Source organism: Bos indicus x Bos taurus, chromosome 4, assembly GCF_003369695.1.
Source record: "Bos indicus x Bos taurus breed Angus x Brahman F1 hybrid chromosome 4, Bos_hybrid_MaternalHap_v2.0, whole genome shotgun sequence".
NCBI classification, from domain to species: domain Eukaryota; kingdom Metazoa; phylum Chordata; class Mammalia; order Artiodactyla; family Bovidae; genus Bos; species Bos indicus x Bos taurus.
The window spans coordinates 72,889,058-72,903,273 of record NC_040079.1 but is presented as its reverse complement, the minus strand read 5'-3'; the positions used below and the strand labels follow the sequence as shown (position 1 = coordinate 72,903,273).

At 43.3% G+C, this 14,216-nt stretch overlaps 1 protein-coding gene across 5 annotated transcripts in view; it reads right to left on the bottom strand.

Annotated features, from left to right (window-relative positions):
* The window catches only part of ATXN7L1 (ataxin 7 like 1), a 256,174-nt gene that overhangs the window by 98,107 nt on the left and 143,851 nt on the right, over positions 1–14,216 (bottom strand). The window lies entirely within an intron of this gene.

Sequence of the window (14,216 nt, the reverse complement as noted above, 5' to 3'; positions counted from 1 at the left end):
GAACTCTTAAGTGGGAACAACCAGATCCTGTCCATCTCTGCCTTCCCCACCCTGGAGTCAGTTATGGCAAATTACAGGACTATTGGGAGAATAAGCACCTAATAATTAGTGTGCAATGAAAGATGCTCCATAAACCTTAAAAAAAAATCAGATTGAATCCTTCCTCACCTCATCCTCAGATGGCACTATCTCTGCCTTCCCACGGTTGATAAGTTGTGTGAGTGCATCCTCTTTGGAGCAATCTGCTCTTTGAATGTCATGCACATACCTGGTTCTGATTAATCAGAATGGGAACATGGTGAGCAGCTTTTTAATTTAATTTTTCCATTTCTGATGAACTGGCAGCACAGCACGTTATTAGCTTGCACACATCCATCCTAACTCCCAATCATCCGGGAAATAATTCCAGGAGCACAAAGAAGGCTGTGAGAGTGCCGCTGGGAGGGATGCACATCTGGCACGTGCAGAAGGATTGAATCCACTGTTCACATTATTTTAGGATGCTTAACACACCCCCACTCCTGCAGGCAGCACAGAAAGTGTCTCACTTGCCATTTAGTGGAAGCAAACCAAGACGAAGCTGAGGGTTAGTGTAACAGCTGGCGGAGCTACTGTGAGCAAGCCCATGGCAGCGGCATGCCACCCTCACCTCTGTCCCCTCCGTGCCAGGCTTCTTGCCTGGTGTCCGACATACACTCAATTAAACAGGAAAGGAAGGTTCAGAGATGCAGTGGTTACCTCTGCAGAGGCATTCTGGGCATTTCCAATCTGCCTGAATAACTGGAAGGCAAAAACGCATCCCAGTGCCCAGCTCTTAGCCCATGGTGGCTGAACGAAAAAACTCATGAACTTCCTACTCATCAGGAGCCTGTGAGAGGCCAGGAAGAATCTCACCTAGTATCTGCCATCGTGGTCCTTCTGTGACTGTGGCATTCCAGGCCCCTGTCAAGCAAATGAGGAGCTCCTGCAGATTCATACAACTACTGCGGCGTCTATTTAGAATCAGTGTCTGAGACTGGATAGACCACTCTACCACACTGCCCCCTCTTCTAATAAATTAACTATTAACATTTTAGAAATGATTGAAATCATCACAGCATGAGGTTCTTTTAAATAACACACAATAGGACTTACCCCATAGTTACTATTCTCCCGGGAGAAACATTAAGACAAATTAAAAACTAGCAATTGGATCCTCTTCTCTCTCCTCTCAGTCACATAATATAGAACAAGATTTTTTTTCTAGCTTGAATATGCTGATGGGTAATTTGACAGGAGCTGTTACAATTAAAATGTGCATCTCTATGCCCCAGCAATTCCTGGGGAAACACTGCATATGTAGAAGACTGTTCTTGCAGCATAGCTGGTAATAGCAGGAGGAAAACCCCAGGATTGTAATCAACATGTCCATTCTATGCAATGAAATTCACGAGGCACAAAGCCATACACAGACTGGAAAGACAACCAAGATGAATCGTCTGGTGAATATCAAGTTGCAGAAGTCATGTATGATACCATTTATGTTCAAACATATATAGCAATATTAGTCATTTTCTATCAGCATATATATATATATGCAGCTACAAGTGCAAGAGAAAAGCATGCACAGACACATCACATCTCAGATGAAGAATAGCATTTACCACTAGGAGAGGAACTGGGTTTGGAAGAGTAGTAAAGGGGACTTTAACTTGTATTAATGTATTACTTACATATGGGACTTCCCTGGTGGCTTAGACGGTAAAGTGTCTGTCTACAATGCGGGAGACCGGGGTTCGATCCCTGGGTCTTACATAAAGCGAAAATTACTTAAAAAAAAAAAAAACCCTGGGAAAATGAGAAAGTATGATTGGACTATTTTGTATCTCATGGTGATTTTTCTCTATAAATTTATTATCTAAAATAAATTGACTTATTATCTGAGATAAAATGTAAATTAAAAAGTGTGCCCTTCAGATCTCAGGAAGGAAGGCAGATGGTGACCAGAGACTAACTGTATTATAAATATATAAAACCACCCCACTGAAGAGGACTGGGGAGAAGGGCTGACCTAAGTAGCTTTGGAAATGAATGGAATCTGTAAGACTAAAGGAACATCAGCACTGCACTCTCACTGATAAAGCTGTTTCCCATGGAGACCTTTGTACAGATAAGTAAGGGGAGGAGGCTAGAAGAATCCATATGGTAATAGATTAGAGTTGGAGACATCAGTATGAACTCCTGTTTCTTCCTCAACATAAATACAGATGGTTGCATACAGAAATGGGCTTCCCAGGTGCTGCTAGTGGTAAAGAACCTCCCTGCCAATGCAGGAGGTGCTGGAAACGTAGTTTCCATCCCTGGTGGCATGGCAACCCACTCCAGTATTCTTGCCTGGACAATTACATGGACAGAGGAGCCCGGTGGGCTACATTCCATAGGGTCACTTATCACACACAAATAGAAATATCTACAGACATGTATTTATACACAGGTTAGTGTGTGTGTATATACACACACACACACACACACACACACATATATATATATATACTTTTTTTTTCTTGCTCTGTCAGCTGAGAGGGCCGAGAAACAATACTTCAGTAGCAATGGATATTGGTTTCTGATCTTATTCTTCAATCAAAAGAACCAGGACTCCCTGGAGAAATGGCTAATTCTAAGGAAGGAGAGCGTACTTTCTATTCCTTAAGTGTGGACTTCCTTCCAAAGAGTGTATATAAAAGGGGACAGTGGAGAGACCTGACAAACATACCTCAGCCGGGTGACCCAGGGCGATGTCAACAGTGATAAACCATGATGACAGTGTGATGCTAATGATGCGAGGAAAGGGTACCTCTGTGATCTTGAGCCCCAAGACCCACAGCCCAAGTCTAATCATGAGAAAAAATACCAGACACATTTCTACAGAGAGCCTTCCTAAAACTCCCTGATTGGTACTCCTCAAAACTCTCAAGGCTGGGACTTCCCCGGTGGTCCAGTGGCTAAGACACCACACTCCCAATGCAGGGGCCCCGGCTTGATTTCTGGTCAGGGAGCTAGATCCCACATGTTGCACTGAAAGATCCTCAAAACAAAAAGCAACAGAAACAACTCTCAAAGTTACCGAGCAAGGAAAGCTCACAGCCAAGAGGAGCCTAAGGGGAGAGAATGCAATGTGGTGTCCTAGAACAGAAAGACATTAGAGAAGACTACGGAAATCTGGATGAACTATGGACTTTAGTGGATCAATATTAGTTCAATAATTGCAAAGTCTATCATACTAATGTAAAACGTCAATAATAGAGGAAACTGGCTGCGGGGTATGTGAGAACTCTAAATTACCTTCGCAATATTTTTAAAAGTCTAAAACTGTCCTAAAAATAAAGTCTATTGGAAAAAAAAATGTTCTTTTAATGTACACATTCTTTCCTATTCTTTATTGAAAAAAAAAAAAAGTAAAAATCTAAGTACAGATTTAAAATTTACAAGGTTAGATCACAGAATTTTAAATCTGAGAGATTTTAGGACTAGGAGGCCAACCACCTGAGACTATGGCCGGACTGAATTTGTAGTTTGATTGATTGGCTTGGCGTACTTGACCCCCAAGGCCCTCACAGCACTCAGTGATAGCCACTGAGGTCTTGGCAAGCCATGGGTACAGTTGGCCTAGAATGAGCATTTGTAGTCAATGTGAGCAAACTGGAGCCAGTGTTGGGTGGGGATAGAGTCACTGCAGCCTCGTGTGTGGTTCTTGTCTATCTGTTTGCCCTGGTACTCATGCCATGCTGCTGGTTTAGATGTGGGCAATACTGGTGAGCTAAATCAAGGAAGGTCTGGGGAGACCATCGCTCTTCTGCTCAAAATCCTTTAATCTCTTGGAACTGTCTGTCTCGTTTACTCCCTTCCAGTCACACTAGCCTCCTAGGTATTCCTCAAACCCTCCAATCAGACTCAGCGCCTTTGCACTGTCTGTTTCCTCTGCCTGAAATGCTTTTCCCCTGGAACACCTCACAACTCACCCCCACCACTTCTTTTGGGTCACTGCTCAAATATCACAGAATCAGAGAGACCTTCATGGAGAAAATAGCAACCCCTTCAGCATCCCTCTCTTCATTCCTCGCTTGCTTAATTTTCCAAGTATTATTAATGTTGTCTATTTAGTTGCTTGTTACCTGTCATTCCCAAACAGAAGGTGATTTTGATGAGAGCAGAGATTTTACCTTTTTTTGTTTACTGTTATATCACTAATACCTAGAACAGAACTGAGTACTCAGCAGGCTCTCAATAATCTGTTGAATAAATACGTGAATGAATGGGAGGTCTTTTTACATCAAAGTGTGGTGAATAATATGTCAATAAATAATAATAATTATAGTCACACTGCATTTCTCAGACCCTTCTATTCTTTTTTTTTTTTTAATAATTTTTTTGGTTGCATTAAGTCTTTGTTGCTGTGCATGGGTTTTCTCTGCAGCAAGCAGAGGCCACTCTAGTTGTGTGCACAGGCTTCAGGAGCTGCAGCACAGGGTCTCATTAGTTGGGGCTCTCGGTCCCTAGAGCACTTGAGCTCCAGTAGTTGTGGCACATGGGCTTTAGTTGCCGGCAGCATGTGGAATCTTCCTGGACAAGGGATTGAACCTGCATCCTCTGCACTGGCAGGTAAATTCTTATCCACTGTACCAGCCTCTTCTATTCTTTAAAGCTTCAGAAAGTTAACCTTCTTCACAAACTCTTGTCTTGGTACAAAAGTATATGGCACACGTAAGTGGATTGTTCATTCAACAAATATTTATTAAGTGGGTCCTGTATGTCAAAGCACAGTAGTGGCACCAGGGGTACAAAGGTGAAAAAGACCCACTCTCCAACTTCCAGGAGCTCCATTCGCTCATGTACACATCTATCCACCCTTCCAATCCTTTTGAGGCCCTGCTAAGGTCAGACATTGCATGGCTAAGCAATATTAAGTATACCACGTTGTCTTTATCTCTGGATTGTTAACCCTCCTAATAGCAGACAATTGAATAATTCAGTTGTAACTCTGCCATGTACTAATTATTTGACCCTAAAAAATCATAATTCTCTAAGTATTAGTTTCCTCATCTGTAAACAAGGGTTTGAGACTCCTGGCCAGCCTGCCTCTCACCACTGCTGGGAATGTCAAATGAAATGATCCAAAAATAAATGTGCTTTCTGCACCAGGAAGGCCCAGACTCATGGAAGGGATTCTCAGCCAGTAAATGCTAAAAAAACAAAGCTAAAACCCAAACAAACAAAACAAAAAAACCCTCAAACTGAACCCTTCACTCAGATCACTTCTCAGTGGGCCCCACAGCCTGAGCAGCTGCTGTGGCTGGAGAGGCCAACCTGCCATCACTCAAAAATTCCATGGTTAAACAAAAGTCAGAAGAGGCAGTCTGACTCCTGTTAAGGTAATCCTTTGCAGATTAAGTAGACCATCAGTAATCTTTGGTTAACATCCGAATCAAGTATGTACCAGCTCTTCCCACTCTTGGCCCCTCCAGCTGGTGGTCTGTTGTCTATTGTGTGCTGTTCTGAAGCTTTGGCAGCCCTCAGTCTTCTTTTATATTTTTAAAAAAATATCTTGACTTGGCTGGCTCTGGAGTTTCTTAGAAGATGGAAAGGAAGAAAGAAAGTGAAGTCACTCAGTCATGTCTGACTCTTTGTGACCCCATGGATTGTAGCCTATCACACTTCTCCGTCCATGGGATTTTCCAGGCAAGAGTACTGGAGTGGGTTGCCATTTCCTTCTCCAGGGGATTTTCCTGACCCAGGGATCAAACCTGGGTCTCCTGCATTGTAGGCAGACACTTTTACCATCTGAGCCATCAGGGAAGATGGAGCTTGTTAGTAAATGAAAGTGATTCTTAAATGTTGATTTATAAACATCATTGACCAGGCCAGGTCCTTTTCAAAGGGAAGATATTTTAAGTCTTCCAAAGTCTAATCAAAGTGAATAAGCAGAGAGATGGGGGTGGAGTGGGAAGGAGAGGAGAGAATATGAGACAAAGTAAGGAGGTGACGGAGCAAGCAGAGAGGATACATATGAGCCACGACTGGATTTCTCCATTGCTCTGGAATCTCCTACTCTCATACTTATGTTCGCTCTTCCTGATGGGGTACATGACATTGTCAGCATTAACTGAAAAGGTGGAAGCTTTCAGACAGAGCTGGCAAATTTATTCTATGGAAACAAAGACTTACCCTTCCTCTGTGATCTCACCTATAAAGACTACAACAGTTTCAAATTAAATACCTTGAATACATTCTATTTTCCTTAGCCTCTTTCCCACTAGACCCCCATGTCCTGGGATACACTAACATCTATAATAATAACAGTGGGATCTGCTGACTCTCGTTTGAGAGCGCTTTATCTGAGCCAGACACAGTGCTGAGCACTGTGATTTGTTGTTGTTTAGTTGCTCAGTTGTGTCTGACTCTTTGTGACTTCATGGACTGCAGCATGCAAGGCTGCCTAACTCCCGGAGTTTGCTCAAACTCATGTCCATTGAGTTGATGATGCCATCTAACCATCTCATCCTGGTGCCCCCTTCTCTTCCTGCCCTCAATCATTCCCAGCACCAGGGTCTTTTCCAATGAGTTGGCTCTTCCAATCAGTTGGCCAAAGTATTGGAGCTTCAGCTTCAGCATCAGTCCTTCCAATGAATATTCAGGGTTGTAATAGGCCCCACAGTACATACACACAGTACGCTAGCAGTGCAGCAGTGCATGCATGGGACCTTTTGAAGGAGGGCGCCACTACCTTCATTAGTCCACCATAGTTTGGCCCCAGGTAAATAACAGGGAGGGAACACAGCTCCACCCATCAACAGAAAATTGGATTAAAGATTTACTGAGCATGGCCCCCCCATCAGAAAAGACCCAGTTTTCCCCTCAGTTAGTCTCTCCCATCAGGAAGCTTCCATACGCCTCTTATCCTTCTCCAGCAGAGGGCAGACAGACTGAAAACCACAATCACAGAAAACTAACCAATCTGATCACATGGATTGGTGATCAGATTGGTTGTCTAACTCAATGAAACTACAAGCCATGCTGTGTAGGGCCACCCAAGATGGACGGGTCATGGTGGGGAGGTCTGACAGAATGTGGTCCACTGGAGAAGGGAATGGCAAACCTTTCAGTATTCTTGCCTTGAAAACCCCGTGAACAGTATGAAAAGGCAAAAAGACAGGACACTGAAAGATGAACTTCCCAAGTCAGTAAGTGCCCAATATGCTACTGGAGATCAGTGGAGAAATAATTCCAGAAAGAATGAAGAGATGGAGCCAAAGCAAAAACAACACCCAGTTCTGGATGTGACGTAATAGAAGCAAAGTTCAATGCTGTAAAGAGCAATTTATTGCATAGGAATCTGGAATGTTAAGTCTGTGAATCAAGGCAAATTGGAAGTGGTCAAACAGGAGATGGCAAGGGTGAATGTTGACATTTTAGGAATCAGCAAACTAAAATAGACTGGAATGGGTGAATTTAACTCAGATGACCATTATATCTACTACTGTGGGCAAGAATTCCTTAGAAGAAATGGAGTAGCCATCATAGTCAACAAAAGAGTCTAAAACGCAGTACTTGGATGCAATCTCAAAAATGACAGAATGATTTATCTCTTGTTCGTTTCCAAGGCAAACCATTCACTATCACAGCAATCCAAGTCTATGCCAATAATGATGAAGAAGCTGAAGTTGAATGATTCTGTAAGACCTACAAGACCTTCTAGCACTAACACCCCCAAAGATGTCCTTTTCATTATAGGGGACTGGAATGCAAAAGTAGGAAGTCAAGAAATACCTGGAGTAATAGGCAAATTTGGCCTTGGAGTACAGAATGAAGCATGGCAAAGGCTAATAGAGTTTTGCCAAGAGAATGCACTAGTCATAGCAAACACCCTTTTCCAACAACACAAGAGAAGGCTCTACACATGGACATCACCAGGTGGTCAATATCGAAATCAGATTCATTATATTCTTTGCAGCCGAAGATAGAGAAGCTCTATAGAGTCAGCAAAAACAAGACCGAGAGCTGACTGTGGCTCAGATCACGAACTCCTTATTGCCAAATTCAAACTTAAATTGAAGAAAGTAGGGAAAACCACTAGACCATTCAGGTATGACCTATATCAAATCCCTTAGTCATACAGTGGAAGTCACAAATAGATTCAAGGGATTAGATACGATAGACAGAGTGCCTGAAGAACTACGGACAGAGGTTTGTGACCCTGTACAGGAGACAATAATCAAGACCATCTCCAAGAAAAAGAAATGCAAAAAAGCAAAATGGCTATCTGAGGAGGCCTTACAAATAGCTGTGCAAAGAAGAGAAGTGAAAAGCAAAGGAGAAAGGGCAAGATATACCCATCTGAATACAGAGTTCCAAAGAATAGCAAGGAGAGATAAGAAAACCTTCCTCAGTGATCAGTGCAAAGAAATAGAGGAAAACAACAGAATGGGGAAGATTAGAGATCTCTTCAAGAAAATTAGAGATACCAAGGGAACATTTCATACAAAGATGGGCACAATAAAAGACAAAAATGGTTTGGGCCTAACAGAAGCAGAAGATATTAAGAAGACGTGGCAAGAATACACAGAAGAACTATACAAAAAAGATCTTCACGACCCAGATAATCATGATAGTATGACCATTCACGTAGAGCCAGACATCCTGGAATGCAAAGTCAAGCGGGTCTTGGGAAGCATCACTACAAACGAAGCTAGTGTAGGTGATGGAATTCCAGTTGAGCTATTTCAAATCCTAAAAGATGATGCTGTGAAAGTGCTGCACTCAATATGCCAGCAAATTTGGAAAACTCAGCAGTGGCCAAGGACTGGAAAAGGTCAGTTTTCATCCCAATCCCAAAGAAAGGCAATGCCAAAGAATGCTCAAACTACCACACAGTTGCACTCATCTCACATGCTAGCAAAGTAATGCTCAAAATTCTCCAAGCCAGGCTTCAGCAGTATGTGAACTTCCAGATGTTCAAGTTGGATTTAAAAAAGGCAGACAAACCAGAGATCAAATTGCCAACACCTGCTGGATCATTGGAAAAGCCAGAGAGTTCCAAAAAAACATCAATTTCTGCTCTATTGACTATGCCAAAGCTTTTGACTGTGTGGATCATAACAAACTGTGGAAAATTCTGAAAGAGATGGGAATACCAGACCACCTGACCTGCCTCTTGAGAAATCTGTATGCAGGTAGGAAGCAAGAGTTAGAATTGGACATGGAACAACAGACTAGTTCCAAATCGGGAAATGAATATGTCAAGGCTGTATATTGTCACCCTGCTTATTTAATTTATATGCAGAGTACATCATGAGAAACTCTGGGCTGGATGAAGCACAAGCTGGAATCAAGATTGCTGGGAGAAATATCAATAACCTCAGATATGCAGATGACACCACCCTATGGCAGAAAGTGAAGAAGAACTAAAGAGCCTCTTGATTAAAGTGAAAGAGGAGAGTGAAAAAGTTGGCTTAAAGGTCAACATTCAGAAAACTAAGATCATGGCATCCGGTCCCATCACTTCATGGCAAATAGATGGGGAAACAGTGGACAGTGACAGACTTTATTTTTGGGGGGCTTCAAAATCACTGCAGATGGTGACTACAGCCATGAAATTAAAAAATCCTTGCTCCTTGGAAGAAAAGTTATGACCAACCTAGATAGTATATTAAAAAGCAGAGATATTATTTTGCCAACAAAAGTCTGTCTCGTCAAAGCTATGGTTTTTCCAGTAGTCATGTATGCATGTGAGAGTTGGACTAAAAAGAAAGCTGAGTGCCAAAGAATTGATGCTTTTGAACTATGGTGTTGGAGAAGACTCCTGAGAGTCCCTTGGACAGATCCAACCAGTCCATCCTAAAGGAAATCAGTCTTGACTATTCATTGGAAGGACTGATTTTGAAGCTGAAATTCCAAAACTTTGGCCACCTGATGCGAAGAACTGACTCATTTGAAAAGACCCTGATGCTGAGAAAGACTGAAGGCGGGAGGAGAAGGGGACAACAGAGGATGAGATGGCTGGATGGCATCACCGACTCAAAGGACGTGAGTTTGAGTAAATTCCGGGAGTTGGTGATGGACAGGGAGGCCTGGAGTGCTGCAGTCCATGGGGTCACAAAGAGTTGGTCATGACCGAGTGACTGAATTGAATAGGTACTACCAACTGCTCTGCACCAAGAGTCTAGTCCCTCTTCTTGGACTTTCCCCATTCAGTGTCAGGAATCTTCTGCCAGTTATGAGCTGATGGAACTCATTTCTGTTAACATGTGTTCTCTCCTATTCTTTTAATTTCTTATAGAAGAAATTCAAACACACAAAAAGAATGGTATAACAAATGCCCATGTGCCCACCACTCAGTTTCAACAATTAATATTTTGCCAATCCTATATCATCTATTCCTACCTCCCAACTGTTCCTTTTAGGGAATATTACAAAGCAAACACCAGATACTGTCCCATTTCACCACCAGTTCTTGGCATCTTTTGTCTTTTTCTTCCTTTGTTTAATGGTGCAGCGACTCCAAGAAGCCCAGTGGGATTTCCTGCTGCGGATGGAGGCATATAGAGGAAGAGACAGTCTGCACCACTCCTATATTAATTATCCAAACCTAAGCCAGCAATCTACTCATTTATTCCTTTTTTATACTGTGTTATGGTGAGGATGGTTCAAGTTGCCTCATTATTATTATTATTCAATGAAGCAAGGGATAGAAACAAGATTTAACTAGAAGACCGGGGCTGAAGACAGATATAAAACTAACAGGGTTGTCTCTGAGGAGGATAGGTGGTTGGAAGGGACCATAGAGTCCCTAGTCAGGGAACCCAACTACTGGAAGAACAGGATGCAGGACATTCTTCCCTCTTCTGTGATGCTTACAGGGTGGTTTGAGGAGGCTTCAGTCACAGGCGGTCACAGTGCTGTGCACGCTGGTGCTGAACCCAGGAACTGGGAATGGACTAAGGAGGAGAGCTAAAAATGTAGACTGACACTGCTGTTTATTCACAGGGCCGCTCACGGTGTAAGCTCAATCACCCTCCAGCACAATCATGAACAGGGCTGTCATTAAAATCCCCCTGAATTCCAGGGAGTAAAAATTTCTGTGGGCTCTCTTGGCCTTCCTTTGCAGCAGGCAAAGTTGCTGGCTCAAAATCCACAAATATGAGAGGTCTTGTTCCTGACCAGGTCTTTGGTCTTTGAGCACAGGACACATGCAGCTCTGTGGAACCCCCTGGGCTCTGAAGGGAGGCTTGGTATGTCTGTAGCCAACGGCTGCTTGTTGTAGCTCTGCTCACATGAAAGGATGGGTGGGAAGTCTCTCCTGGAACTGCTGCTTGACTCAGCTGGTTTAAGATCCATAAACCAGGCTTGTGCACTTAACGGGATTTCCAGTTTCCTTAAGCAGTGGCTCTGGGAAGCTGGAAAACGTTTCCATGGCCCGGCCCTTCCCCAGACTAATAAGGTCAGGATCTCAGGAGTGGGGCCCGGGGAGGCTGCTCAGGTGGCGCTTCCATGCCTTCAGGTGCAGATCTACTGCCCAAGCGAGGGCATGTCACACACACCAAATCTTGCTTTCTTCCCTGTCTTTCTTTGTTAGGGTCATCTTTTACCTCAAAGCTTTTGAGATAGAAGAGATTTGTGCTTTTTAGGCTTGAATATTCAGGTCATGCTGGCTTCGTAAAACGAATCAAGGGAAATTTTCATCTTATTCTAGGGGCAGAAATAGTTTGAATAAGAAAGGCAATACCTGGTTTTTGAAGACTAGACAGTATCCAGTTATAAGACCATGAAGGCTTTTTAAAAAGGGTATCTCTTTAATGAACTCTATCTAAAGTGTTCTATGGTTATTGGTCTATTCACATGTTCTGCCTCTTTGGGGGCAATTTTGATAATTTTTATTTTGCTAGGAAATTCCCCATTTCCTCTTGATTTTCAAATTTATTGTCACAGATTTTCACATACAATGCCTTTTATAATCCTTTTACTCCTTTCCAAATTGGTAATTATATTTTCTTTCTCATTGTAATGTGGCAGACCATGAGCCCTTCCAATTTCCTCTGTTATAATAATAATAGCTAATGCTTGTTGATCATTGACCCTGTGCTAAGACACACAGTTCTGCTTTACTTGTACTAATTCATTTAACCTTCATGACAATTCAATGTCATGTGGACTCCTATGACCTTCACGTTACTGATAAACTCACTTTTGGGCATACAGAGAAGTTAGGCAACTTGCAACTATATCATAGAGTAGCAGGCAGCTCTCTCTGCTGCCTACCCACGTGTGTTTGTGTGTGTGTGTGTGTGTGTGTGTGTGTGTGTGTGTGTGTGTGTGTGAGGGAGAGAGAGACAGCCTACCATTTGAGTATATTATCCTTGGGTTAAGAATTAAAGGGGGAGGAGGGGGGAGAAGGAAAAATAACCTTGTGGGAGCTGCAGGTTCCTGCTCAAAGCTCTTAATGAGGGAATATGGTCTTTTAAGAGTTCTGTGGCTGGGAGGTGACAAGATCCCACTGGCAGAGTGGCCCAGAAGTTTTGGGCTGTGAGCCCCAATGATTATATGTGTTCCTGGCTATATGACCCTTATGGTGACCTGGCTGAAGGTCATTTAATTGTCCTGAATGTTCACTCAGACAATGAGAAAAGCCTGGAGCAACACTGTGAGGTAGACAAGAGGAGGTATGAAGAAAATTAACCACAATACCTGAAAGAGGGGAGTGGTTGAGACATCCTGCTCAGAACTGAGACACACTCTGTGATTTTTATAGGAAAAGTTATATTAAAAGATCTTCCAGGACTGGCTCTCGATTGCTTCCAGAATAAAATCTTAACTCTCCAGTGTGGCCTTCAAGGATTTCCACCACCTGGCCTCAACTGACATTCTAAGCCCATCAGCTACTGCTCCCTACAGGCACCCCTGTGGTTTGAGTCAGAACAAACTGGTTCTTGATGTCCTTGTGTTTCTGCCTCTGGGCCTTTGCCCATGCTGTTCCCACCACCAGGAATGGACTATCTCCATCTCTGGAGGATCCACGTTTGATGAATACTTCAGGCTCTACCATGTCATAAAACTGTTCTCTTGTACTACAATTAAATTATACCAGCACTGACACACAGCTTACCACGAGGGCCAGCACTTTATATTTGTTAACTCATTTAATCTTCAAAACAACTGTACAAATTATATGCTATTCTTGTCCCTATTTTATAACTAGGAAAACTGAGGCTTAGTAATTGTCCAAGTCTGCACAATTAGCAGCAGAGTTGGGATGTAAACCCCAGTCATCTGGCTGTGTGCTCTTAACCCCACTGCACAGTACCCGTACCTCTCAGTAGGCTTAAGTCGTAGCAACGAAGGCACATGCTTTCCCCCCCTTGCAGGATGGCGAGCCCCCTCAGGACAGGCTGTGGGTGTGGGCTCCCTGTTCCTTTAGATGCACCCTCACTATCTGCTGATGGATGGAGTTAAGCCAGAGCTGGTGATGACACGGCCACCTTTTTCAGGAACCTGTAGAGAAGAGTGCAGGCCTAGGTGGATGGGCTGCGGAGGGCAAGGGGGAAGAATTTAAAACCGTGGTCCTTGCTGTTGAGATACTTAAAAGTGTGGGCAGGGAGGCCAACTTTTGATAAATGACACAGTGGAAAATCACTGCTGAAGAGAAAGAAAGTAAAAGTCACTCAGTCATGTCCAGCTCTTTGTGACCCCATGGACTGCAGACGCCAGGCTTCCCTGTCCATCACCAACTCCTAGAGTTCACTCAAACTCATGTCCATTGAGTCAGTGATGCCATCCAACCATCTTATCCTCTGTTGTCCCCTTCTTCTCCTGCCTTAACTTTTCCTCAGCATTAGGGTCTTTTCCAATGAGTCAGTTCTTTGCATCAGGTGGCCAAAGTATTGGAGCTTCAGCTTCAGCATCAATCGTTCCAATGGACTATATGGGCCATGGAATTCTCCAGGCCAGAATACTGGAGTGGGTGAAGTGAAGTCACTCAGTCGTGTCCGACTTTCTGCAACCCCATGGACAGTAGCCAACCAGGCTCCTCCGTCCATGGAATTTTCCAGGCAAGAATACTGAAGTGGGTTGCCATTTCCTTCTCCAGGGGATCTTCCTGACTCAGGGATTGAACCCGGGTCTCCCGCATTGTAGGCAGATGCTTTACCGTCTGAGCCACCCATTTGCTTCTCCAGGGGATCTTCCCA